The following is a 12,912-nucleotide window of genomic DNA, read 5'->3' on the forward strand; positions in this document are numbered from 1 at the left end:
AAAGATACATCATGTATTTCACACTCTTAATTAGATTAAATGTCATTTGTGAACCGGATCTCTTCAAATTTCCCCTTTTCTCCTGGTATTCTGCCCGAATGTCCCTGCTTCGAGTGAAATTTCCCGTCGTCTGGCAACACTGAGTTCTGTTCCTCCGCATTGATCGTTCGACAGATGCACTGCGCATGCGCCGCGCTTTGCTTCCCCTGGAAGCAGGCTTCTCGGTTAGTTGGTGTCGTATGCTGGTGGGTTTTACGGTGTCATATGTGGTTGCATTTTGTCCGGTCTGTAGGCCTAACGAACATGGATCAACCTTACCTGGTGAGTAGTTTCCGTTCGTGTTTTTAAGCTAGCGTTCTGCATTTGTTTCTTCTGTTCAAAGCTTCTGTGCTTGTTGAACCGGGACACGCACTTGTCGAGGCACAGCAGTGCAACGTTTAATGCTATGACCGGGAGCTGTCGTCTTGTATGCAGCAGCCTGGTTCACTTGCCCCACGGCGTTTGTGCATTCAGGAAACGTTAGTATTCAATTAGCGTGTGCGACTGTGTACCTAGGCTACCCTCATTTGAATGCAGTATGTTTGCAGCTTGTACAAACATTGAAATGTACCCCTAGTGCACTGACATAGCAGTTGACTCAACTACAACAGTCAAAATGATAAGACACTTCAACCTATTTTTTGTATTCTTTCCTCATCGCAAATCATTCCTTTTCTTCGTGCATTATCGTAAAGAGATGATTATATTTGGTGTTAAATGAATCTAATGTGCTATTAGGCTTCGTTTACACTAATCAAATGAGCCTTGTCAACGTTTTTCATCGACAAGTCATTTTCTGCCACAATGTAATGAATCGTAGACACTGCGAATTAAGCTTTTTGCTTTGAGGGCGGGTCACTCGGTGGCGTACTTGTGATTTTATTTCGGGAGATAGGTTTTTTGGATATTCAAATTTGTATATGTTACCAGTCAGTACACTAAACAATTGCCTAACCTAAATCATTAAATATTATGATAACATTTATACATAATTTAGATAACAATTAGTATAGTTATTTACATTCTAAGAAAACCCCCAACTCATACACTAAAAGACCTATCAATGTAGTCCAATTCAATCTAACATATATGTTAAGCTACGATTTGTTTCAACAACAGTTCTCTCATCAGCCATACACTAATACTGAAAACATTTCATTTTTGTAAAACGTCTACACCCAGCAACAATGTAGACAAGTAAACAATGTGCTATTTAAAAATAGAACTTCAGGATGAAGTAGGATGCAGCTGGATTAAGGCCAATGAACTGTTTCCAGTGAACAATTTGTTCACTGGAAACAGTTCATTGGCCTTAATGAGAAAAGAAATTGAAATTATAGATTCCACAACATAATTTCAAAACCGGCTCTTTTCTATGGTAGCGAATGTTGGACTAACATGGACAACATTCGCTACCATAGAAAAGAGCCGGTTTTGAAATTATGTTGTGGAATCTATAATTTCAATTTCTTTTCTCATTTGTTTTCGAAAATTTCTTTTCAAAATTATTATTTATTTCATTTTTCTCAACATCTTTGTGGTGTTTGAACTCTGAAATATGACTTCCCAATAACAAATCTGCCTCACCCTAACAGATGTTTTAAAATACGTAGAACTATTCTTTCACATATTTTAAAATTGAGAAACCTTTTGATATATACATCTTGCACTAGTACTTGTATTTGTAACGTAACAACGATTAAAGACAATTTATTTGGATTGGATTTCAAAGTTTTAGTAACAGATTCAAATTCCTTTTTCATACATATAACTGTAAAAAAAACACGTTCATTGTTATACATTATACTGAAAAAGAAACTGCTGATTGAACAGAACATTCAACTACTTACTTTTGTTTGTAAAATTACAATATAAGAGTATATACGAGGGTTGATCAGAATGCTCTGCCCCTGGCTTTGCCAGAGGGCCATTTCACTACTCTTAATTTTCAACATAGTCTCCTGCAACCTCAATGCACTTTTCTAATCGGTGCTCTAGGGCTTCAGTTCCGGCACCAGAAGAATCTTCCGACTGCTCCTGGAACAGTACGTTCACAGCATCCATCACTTCAGAATCGCTGCTGAAACTCTTCCCACGCAGACATTTTTTGAGAATTTTTAACCATGTCATGTGAGGGACAGAATCCCCTACTGTCTTCTTTGTCATTATGAATGTCCGTTGATGACAGGCTTTTTTCAGCAAATATTTGATGACTGCACGAATATCCGTTTTCTCCATCTTCCTTGGAATGCTCACACACCTCTCACATTTCAGTCACATGTGGAACAAAAACAAAAAGGATGAGATCAATGAAACTTGGTGGGCGTTCCTGATTAAGATAGACTAAGCAGCAAAATAAACATTTGTCCGCTCCAAGAACTGGAAGTGCGTCAGGGGCAACCCCTCATACAAATTCGAAAGGAAAGTTTTTTTAAAGCAAAATTCATGTTTTATTTTAATTTTTATGTTTGATTCTAGTTTTTTTTACGTATTTTACGCGTAATTTTCGTGTCATGTAGAAAACCTTTTTTCGCGTAATTGCACAACCCTGTTAATGAGTAGAGCAATGGCACGGTATGCCAGAGACCTGAGTTACAGTCCTGGTTAAGTTTGAATTTTTCACCAACACACGGCATATACTTGTTTACCCAAATCTGACGAAATGAGAATTTCAGTTATGCCAGAGATCTCATGTTGACTAGTTTTATCTCGTTCTCGTCTTGTTTCGGTTTCACACAAGCGCCACGCACTCAAGGGTTCCCACAAGCGGGCACTTGCACCCCCCTCCCCCGAGATGTCTGGAAAAAGTTCATGTCATTCGAATGGTGAAATTTTAGTGATATTTTATTACAAAGAATATTGTTTTCTGCGATTTACAGGCTGCCAGTTACAGCCAACAAAATAACGAGAAAATATTTTCACAAAAGACATTACAATCATGTTCACTGGCCTAACTTGGGGTGTGCGGGACGGGATTGGGGAGGAAAAGTTAGTAATAATGACGTTTGGGACTGAAAACATTCTTCATTTCCCAAACAGATACGAAAATTTTCGAAATTTCCCGAATGCGGTAAAAATCTCGAATTGTACACACTATTTTCCCTTCAAGCGATTGTTCTTGCACTTCTGGAATAAAAACTGTAAATTTCAAGAAATTTCAAGCACTTATAGTGCAGAAAATATCAAGAATTAACCTCTTTTAAATAAGATCCTTTGGGATTTCTAGGCTGTCCGGGACTACGAAAAGTCCTAGATGTCTGGATCTGACCTTAATTATTCACATCCCGTCATGTTGAATTATTACTTCTTTAAAGTATCCTTTGGCACGTAAAAAAAAGGATCAGAGGTACCATGAAGGACAGTAGATCATTAAGTGGTCTCTGTTTGATATCTGTGCACTGTGAAAGAGTACAAGAAGACACAGAACTGTTCATCAACAAAGTTATAGACATTGTTGGACAGGAAGCAAGGCGGTTCCAGTTCCTATTTATAGAGGAGAAGGTCTAAATATGGGCGAAGGTTTAAATATGGGTTTTGGAGTTATCAGCGCTCCCGGGCTGCAGCCTGGCAGAGGCTATGGGAACTGGTTATCTGTCAAGGACAAAGGTTGCGGCGCCAATTTGCAAGAGAAAGTGGTGGTTAGTTTCGGCCTTGGACGCTGTTATAGAATTGCGACCTCCGAAAACTTTTTGCAGGTATGTTTTAACTCAGCGTTTTCTGAATTCTCATCTGCTTTGTATAGGTTATGATATTAGCGGTACATAAAACAAATGTGGGTTTTTATAATACCATGATTTGTTTGTGAAATATGTGCCACAGAGAGCGAAAATAAATTGAAGAAGAAAAATAGCGTGATGGTCAAAATATGGGCTATGACATGAGGTCTGATGTTGAGATCACATTTTCAACAAATATTTGGATGTTTTTCTTAATTTCGATTTTTCCCATTCCGCGTGATTTTCAAAACAACAGATTATTCATAAATATGAATTTTATAATGTTTTAGCGATGAATGACTGTTTTTTTAAAATTTTCATTGCTTTTTGTGATATTGCCACTAGTAGCCCATATTTAGACCACAATTTTGAAATACATCATTTTACCATTTTGTTGGAAATTGCTTTTTTTTTAAAAAAAAATGGAGGCCTTCTATACTTTAGCATGCTATTACATTTAAGTATATATTTCATAGATATGCATTTTAAAGGCAGGTGCTTGATATATTAATTTTTCCCCTCCGAAAATGACAAAATAAAAAGGGGGCCCATATTTAGACCTTTTCCTCTAATAATTAGTGGACTCGAGTCTGACCTTGTATACAACGCCAAGGTATTTTCAATTAAATTTGAATTTTATGATTCGTAAAGTAATAATAGTAATATCAATATAATAATTATAGTAATAATAATAATATAAATTTCAATGATTGGGGCAAGATGTGAAATCTTACTTGCCCCCCACCCCCGAGAAAATATCCTGCGGGCGCCTTTGTACACACTCCTTTTTTTTTCATGTAAGATCAAGTCTAACATGGTTTCGCTACCAATTTGGCATACATTCAGAGGTCCTCGTCAAGTGTCCTTCAAAAGACCCCGTTGAATTCTCCCGTCCTGACATTTAAACGTTTCTCGCGGAGTGGGAGGATGAGAACTTGTGCGGATTTCTGGGTAATTCGCGGGAAAATGTCTGCGACGTGCTTCGTTTATTCGATTAGATCTAAGCAACCGCGTAACACGCCAGATTGTGGCCACGTAAAAGGACCAAGCACTTGTCTCAAATTGGCGTCTGTCTAAGTGCTTTAGTCTCTCGAAACCTTTACTTCGAGTGAGAACATGTCTGCGAAATCAAGAGAGATATTCTTCGATTTTTTTTCTCTCTCCCAAAGTGGTTACGAGGGTGAAGAGTGGTCCTTAAAAGCTGAGCGTTGCTTTTCGCTTCTCGCTGGCTGATTGACTTAGTTGAGACGTCTTTATTCTGTGTAGAAGCCTTAGACGTACAAAGGTAAATCACACACAGGAAGAAAAAATGCATCACGTTTCATTAATTCTCTTCATATCAGTGGCGAAGCGTGACATTTTTACGTAGTCATCGCAAGATTTGCCAAACGTCAGGGTCGATCTTTCAACGGAGAGGCGGGGGCACAATATTTCTCTGCGATAAACGCCAAGGTCATTGTCAATTCAATGTAAAAGCTCATACCACAGACCTTACGACTACAAAAGAGACATAATTCTATCCCATACGACGAGAATTATTAAATATGATGGAAACTGAAATGCAATCACCTCAATTGTCGCGTTTAAAGGTAAGAAGAAACTTTATGGTTCGCCGCCAATTGTTGTTTTGATAATGAAAAGCATATTCATATCGTTCAATGTGTGCTTTTCCTCTTAACAAGTGGAAATAGCAGACATTCGAGTGGTGTGCCCAGGATTTTCGAAGGAAGGGGGAGGGGGGTTACGTGTACTTTTTAGTAGCCATTCCTGAAGTCCTCATTTTGCTATCTTTTCCTGCCTTTTCTTTCTTCTTTTTTTCAAACAATATTAAGCCTAAGCAGAATCATGATCCTCACCAACCCTCCTTGAGCACGCCACTGGATACTCAGAAGAATCTTTCATGACTCCAGACAAACCCTGCCGTGGCTGTAAACATGGGGATGGGGGCTGAAAAAAAAGGCCTGTTATGACCCAGACCTTCAAGAGTGGCGGAAAGTACAGGTCGTTCGACCTGTCTGCCTGGTCGGAAGTGTTCGGCTGTTCTCGGCACTGGCAGAGACCAGAGAGATTCGCACCATTCTGCGATGAGCTGGGCCGACGAACACCATTGCCTTCAATAGGAGGGTTCGGCGCGAGGGGTAGTACTGGGGCCTCATTTCGATGCGCTAGGATTAGCGAATCTCTTGCGTATTTCAAGCTGTTTCATGCTCTCGCTTTCCTTATTTTGCACAAATATGCGAGTATTCTGCTTCTCTAAAATATATAAAATGCAATATTTTTATTATTTTGCTTGGTCATCGCCGCCTCTCCCGATGACCGGACGCTCGCCTCTGCTTCATATGCATCATTTAATTCAACCATGCGTGTAAGTGTAGTTTATTTTCGTTCGTTGATCAAAACTTCTGAACTAATTTTTTTTTTTTTTTTTTGCATCAAGAGAAAATTAATGAATCATATTTCATTTACAAGAGACAGTCAAATCAAATCCTTAATTTGTAGTTGTTTCTTATAAAGTGGATTTCTGTGTGTAGGGCTGCACAAGTTTACTGCATTTTAGCACAGACCTATTGCTGATCTACTCTAGTGTCCAAAATTAAAGCAACAAACAGAAATCCTTTTCTCGTGTGATTTTGTTTTGATAAATTAGCCAAGTTTAACTGTTGCTATCGTGATTTTTTTGTTGATAAATCCTGGCACATTAACGTTAGTTTATTTTCTATCTTAAACCAGTTGTCTATAGTAGATATATATCTTCGTTTGTAAACATTTATTTTGTATTTATTCATTTTACCCCGATTTCAGCTAATTTTCCAAGGGGGAAAGATCCAAAAAATCCAAAATTTACCACTTTTATAGCATGAATTTTTTTTTTATCAAAGCTTAGCTCATAGGGGAAAATATTCAAAAAATCCAAATTTTACCATTTTTAGAGTAAAAAAATAATTGTGTTTTTTTATCAAATTTAACTACTCATTTTTTATAGGGTAAAATTTACTTTTTGAGCCTAAATCAGTATATTTACAATTATCCAGATTTTAAGAGAAATAGAAGTGTTGATACTGGTTTTTAAGTTATGAGCACTGCAGTGCTGTGTAGTGTATAGTGCTGTGTAGTGTATAGTCACTTATGAGCCACTGCGAAGGCTTTTCCACCCATCTGCCTGCGAACTGAGGCCATTGTCGAACTCTCTCCTTCATTAGTAAACTTGCTGCTGTGGTTAGCATGCATAGAGATATTGAATTTTCATTTGCTGAGAAATTCCTGTAAGTTTTAGGCTGACAGAGGGCAAGAAACCGCTCCCCTTCACTGGCGCAAGTGTGTATAGGAGGCGCCATCTTTAAAATAACAAAAAAAAATGGCGTTTTGAAGCTCACTTGATCAGTGTTGCAGCCTAGACATAGTTTTGTAAATAACAGTTGATCTCTCATGTAAATTTAAACTGTATAGTTTGCCCTGCAATTGTTATTGGACTTTTAAGATTTTAATTTGGCTCTTGAAATAAATATTTCTTTTCATCATTTATTCATGTGACTGGCTTACATTCCATATCTTCTGTTAATCTTATTAAGTAGTTTTATTGTTGTTGATTTGTTTTTTAACATTCCAGGGAAGTACTTTGAAACAGCAAGTTAAAAACTTCCAACATATTTGTAGTACTCGGGTCTGTATTAGGCTAGAAAGTCTCCATATGTCATGTATTTATACCATTTAGCGAAAAGTATATTTTCCGATACCCTCCAACTTGAAACTCTGATCGATTTCACGCTAACCCAATACTAAAACGAGTCGGTTTGCAACAAAAATGACTCGTCGAGTCACGTGTGGTCCGGTGCACTTACTGGAGCACTATTTTGGAATTTAGAGAACAAAACTCGCATCAATTTTGGTGGGTTATTTGGTCCATAATATTTTGGAATACTGTGAGTTGTATGACATAAACGGAGGTGAAAAAGGCAAGAGCAGTCGTCAGAACTTCTCTAAAATATAAAATATAAAATGTTTCCAGCTGTTAGACACCTTAGAAGTTTGATTTGATACTTATTTATTTATTTCGTCTTCTTTTACATTGCCTTTTCTTCCACTCACCATGTTTACAAAAAAAATGAATGTGGAACATTGAAATATTGAAACAAGAAAGGAAGAAAAAATATATATAAAAATTACAGATAAATAAAAAAATACAAATAAAAATAAAAAATTATCTGCACCCGCCACTGTATTAGGGAAGTCAAACATTTAATTTTCATTATATAATATGTGTAACTTTAACAATTTTTTGAACGTCACAATTGAGGAAGAGACATGTATTTCAGGTGTCAACTTGTTCCAAAGGTCTGCTGAGGTAACAGTAAAAGAATTTGCATAAAAGTTGGATTTGTGGAGTGGAATGGAGAGCAAAGACCTTTCGCGCGATCTGGTGTTGCGGCTGTGAAAGTCGGAAAGATGTTGAAATCGGTTATAGAGATATTGCGGGTCTTAATTTGGAGTATTTTGTACAGTAAAATGAACTTATGAAAATTACGTTTATCCCTTAATTTAAGCCACTCTACCTTCGCAGAGTACGATATCGAATGCTCTGAATATTTTAGATCGATATTCAAAACGACGGGAAACAAACAAGTTTTTCTTATATTGCAAACGTTAAGAAATTCTACATTGAGAGACGTGGGGCCAAATGTTTTACATGCAGATACTGTGGAGCGATCCATATGTGCATTTGGCGTGCATCAATACGGTGGTTTTTAAACTTGCTGTAATGAAAACAAACTTAACATAGATGATGAGCGAAATAGTCAGTAAAAATACGTTGTTCGTACATTCTAACTCTATACATTTAACAAAGTTTTTTTTTTATATTTGTTCATAAATGTGATTCCTATAACTGTTGGGAAATATATTTACATTCTGTGTGTTTGCATAATTTTGTACATTTTTCATATTTGCTCTTTCGCATCGATTATCTTCCACTTGGATTATCGCGACGATGAGTTGAGCGATGATTGGATGAAATTGGCGAAGTGACACTCGCAAAAACACGCATGTACTGCCGGGATTCGAATCCGGAAACTTTGGTGACGAGATCGATAGACTTCACGCGGTCCACCAGTGATCAAGCTTGAATTAATTCGTCAATATATGCACACATTTTCCGTAATTAAATGAATATTAAGTGGTAATCATTATTTCAGTTCATTAGTTTGCCACATTGATTCATTTTCCAAAGCTTTTATAGTATCATATCTCACGAAAAATAAACTAAAATTTGCATGCCCCATTTCAGGGGAAGGATTAATATAGAGTACTGCGAAACTACAGTTAGCGCTATGTTGTTTTCATGCAATTATTGAGGCAAACAGGCCAAATTGCGTCTCTCGCTCCATTTCATAGAATCCATTAGTACCCTCACATCCACCAGCATAACCAACAACATGTAATAATTGATGTTTGCATATTCCAACCTTTTCTCTTTGCAATCACTCATTTCCGGTTCTTGCATCCATACAAATTCCTGTTTTCCTCTCATATGTGGGTGTAATTAACTAGAAAAACATAGCCGGATCGCTGTAAAACTAGGCACACACAGGAGGACAGGTCTGCTACCTGTACGTATTAATGTCGTATTGTGAGGGAAATGGTGTTCATCTGTTCATCTTGTTAAAGAATTGTCTGATTCGTTTGAAAACTCACATAAATTGCTGTTTGCAGATGATCTGAAATTTTACAGGAAAAAAAGCAGTCAAGAAAATCCATAAAAAGTCAAGAAAGAAACAGGTAGGTCAAGAAAAAGTCAAGAAATTATGCTTGTGGTCAAGAATTTTTGCTATTTTTTTTACAGTATAGTGATTTTACATTGCTATAAACCTGTACTGGGATTGATAAAATTTAATATTTGGAAATCTAAAATTGTATTGAGTTGTGTTTACTATTTGTTAACTTTTTTCTTAAGAACTTCATTCTTGTATGCGTGATGTTTGACACACACCTTCTGCTTTTAGGGTTTTTTGTTAGTCTGGTTACAAACCCTTTTATCGGACTTCTCAAAGCCTTCTTAGGGTTAGAAGGACCAAGCCCTTGCGTGGTCTGTGGTGCAGGATTTATTTTTAATTATCCTATATTGGTTAGGAATAAAAGATCATCCAGATCTCTTACTAGAAGATTTATTTAAACACTTTTCAAACAGACAATTCACCAGATACAACCTGTAGGCCTAAACCTATTAGTTGTACCGAAGTTTTTAACCCTGGTCTTTTTGATGATGCAGGAGAACGCCTTATTCAGAGTTGGGTTTGTGGAATATCTGCCAAATGGAGTACAAGTACACAAGCCGAACCGGAGAACAAGGCAAGATATTTCCCCAACGTCCCCTGAACCATCAGCTTTTCAGCAACCAGGAGAATATCACGCTGGCTTACAAAGGTCTTGCTCTTTTATATCAAAAACTTGTTTACATTTTACCAAGGTAACTACATGGTTGTTTACATATCTATAGTTTCATCATTTCTGCAAGAATTAAGTTAAACAATCCTTTACCTATTGAGATATTAACAATAACACATTTTTAACATTTTTAAAGAAAAGATTTCAACATAGATTAATACAATACAGATTGAACAGTTTTGTGCTTTGAAAAAGCATGTGTTGACTGGTGCGACACAAGTTTTCTAAAATTATTAAATAATCCCCATCCAGGATGAAGTGTGAAGCATTAATATTTACATTCATTAATAATTAAAGCCAGTCTATTAAAGTACAGCTTCAGTTTGCATCTTAACCGATCTTGTGGTAAGGGTTTTTCATTGAATATAAATATCTATTTTCTCATTTTCCAACTATACCTACGTAAGGGGCGATTAAATAGAATTAACGTTAAGAGAAACAAATGAAGGTCAACAGAAAGGAAAAATAGGTCAAGATAAAGTCATGAATAAGTCAAGAATTTTGTATTTGTTATTTTGGTAGACACCCCGAAACAAGAAGACAGTATTCAACTACAAAATGATATTACAAAGCTAGAAACATGGACAAGAAATAATGATTTAACACTAAATATTAATGAATGGCATTGTGTAATACATATATACTCGAAGGAAAAATCCAGTTGATTTTCACTATCAAATGCACAACCATACTCTTGCAAGATTTTTTTCAGTCAAGGATTTTGGTTTTATTTTTTATTCAAATCTCACATGTAAATTAGTGATGCATTCAAGAACCTTTGGTTTATTTTTAGACAGGGGAGGGTTTTTCAGAATATTGAGACATTAAAGTAAAAGTGTTCCCCTGTGCATAGCACCACGCCATGAAGGCGTATAGGGGGTGTGGGGGTAACGCCCCACACTTTCTTGATCCGGTCGTGAGTGGGGGTGATGTGATCAGCATCATGCCCCTGACCGCCTTTACCCCCCAGGGTTTCCCCTAGGTACCAATGTTATTCGACGCTGGGTAGGCGCCGGGGCCGCTTCCACCGTTAGAAAAGTTCCCGGATTTGAACCGGCCGGGGATCGAACCCGGGACCTTGAGCATGGTAGTCAGACGCGTTACCGACTGAGCCACCGCGGCATTAAAGTTTTGTATTATTCATATGTAAGATCAAAACTCGAATATCCATCTGTCATATAGTATACACATACAGCAAAATACAGTGAAGCAATTGAAAAAGTTCGATCTAGATTTCTTTAGATTTTTTAAACTACAAAGTTCAGAAAGTTTACCTCACATTTGAACACTATGATAACCTCTTAATGTCGATTTACAAAGCTGTATCATAGAAGAACACTACAGGAAATAGTATTTTTATGGAAGTAGTTAAATCATGAAATAGATGCTGAGCATCTACTATCCCAGATTAGTTTTCGAATCCTGTCTAGGAAATGAAGTTTTACTTCTGAAAAAGGCTAGATCTGAAATTGAAAAGAAATCTCCAGTTACACAATAAATTGCTAATCAAGAATGAGACCATTGACATATTTTCTATGAACCTAAGGGAACTCAGCAAAGCCATTATTAACACACTGGCCTTAAACACATAATTTCTAATTAAATGGTATACTAAAAGTAGCACCAACATGTTACAGGAAAACAGATGTAAATGTATTCGCTATGTTTATGGACTCTGTAGCTAGGTATGTACCTATTGAGTTCAATAAATAAATAAACAAATCAGGAGACCATTCGTTTTAACCCGAGTCCAATTTGACTGGAATTTCGTTAGTCCGCCTCCGCGACTTATCGGTTCAATCCCGCAAGCCAGAGTGTCAAACCCGTCTGTACTCCGGTGTTCATCCTCGATTGAAACGAATATGGTTTTTGAATGCACGTATGATAAAAATATTAAAAATAATGCATCTCTTCTTCGTATATATAAGGGATCTTACTTTGGCAAATTTAGTTTTGATCCTTAATAAAGACAAGTGAAAGTAAAGTTGAGTCTTGATGAGAAGACGACGAGATGGCTGAGAATATTTAAATTACAGAACGAGTGGAAAGCCTTCCCCTATTTGCAAAGGTCACCAGTACAGAAAGAAGAATGAAAACCAAAGATGGTTCGATAATTTTGGGTAAACAATGTCTTCAAGTAAATTTTTGTACCTGTTAAAAATATGTCTTACGTTGCAAATATTGTCCACACGCATCTAAGTCTCTTACAAGATCCAGTTTCGATAAGCCCTAGTTTATAATGCCGACTGTAAATCAAATTTTTGTCACTTTATTTAAATATTTTACAGATATTTAGTACTTTTAGAATGTTTTCAAGACTTCAATAACGCTGTGCTCTTAGTATTTTTTAACGATTCTATGTATTGTATAAATGTTTCAGTTTTTTTTATTAGAATCCTAAACATACAGTAAAACCTCGTTAATCCGGACTAATGGGGGGATAAGATGACCGGTTTAACGATAGTCTGTATTAACTGAAATTACCTAAGCAACAAAACACGTTTATTATGGTGTATTTAAAGGGCATAGGCCTAAATGCACTATACAGTACAGTACAAAGTCTGGAAACAGACTTTCATCAGTGGTTGACTGTCTTTTATTTGAGAAGTTTTCTTGTTAACTTCTAGTCACATTTAAAACCTTGCATTGTACTTTTTGTTTGCCTTTTGCCTGTCCGGATTAAGCGAAGTCCGGCTTATCGAGGTTTTACTGTATATGG

The 12,912-nt window shown here is 36.7% G+C and overlaps 1 protein-coding gene across 1 annotated transcript in view; it reads left to right on the forward strand.

Moving 5' to 3' along the window:
• Positions 1-229: 229 nt before the first annotated feature.
• Positions 230-12,912, forward strand: part of LOC146001776 (ubiquitin-conjugating enzyme E2Q-like protein CG4502) — a 63,921-nt gene continuing 51,238 nt past the window's right edge. The window contains exon 1 of the mRNA XM_083139497.1: positions 230-321. The gene's annotated coding sequence lies outside the window, so the exon portion shown is untranslated. The remainder of the gene's footprint in view (positions 322-12,912) is intronic.

The sequence above is a fragment of the Lepisma saccharinum genome, chromosome 17 (assembly GCF_977018435.1).
Source record: "Lepisma saccharinum chromosome 17, izLepSacc3.1, whole genome shotgun sequence".
Taxonomy (NCBI): Eukaryota; Metazoa; Arthropoda; class Insecta; order Zygentoma; family Lepismatidae; genus Lepisma; species Lepisma saccharinum.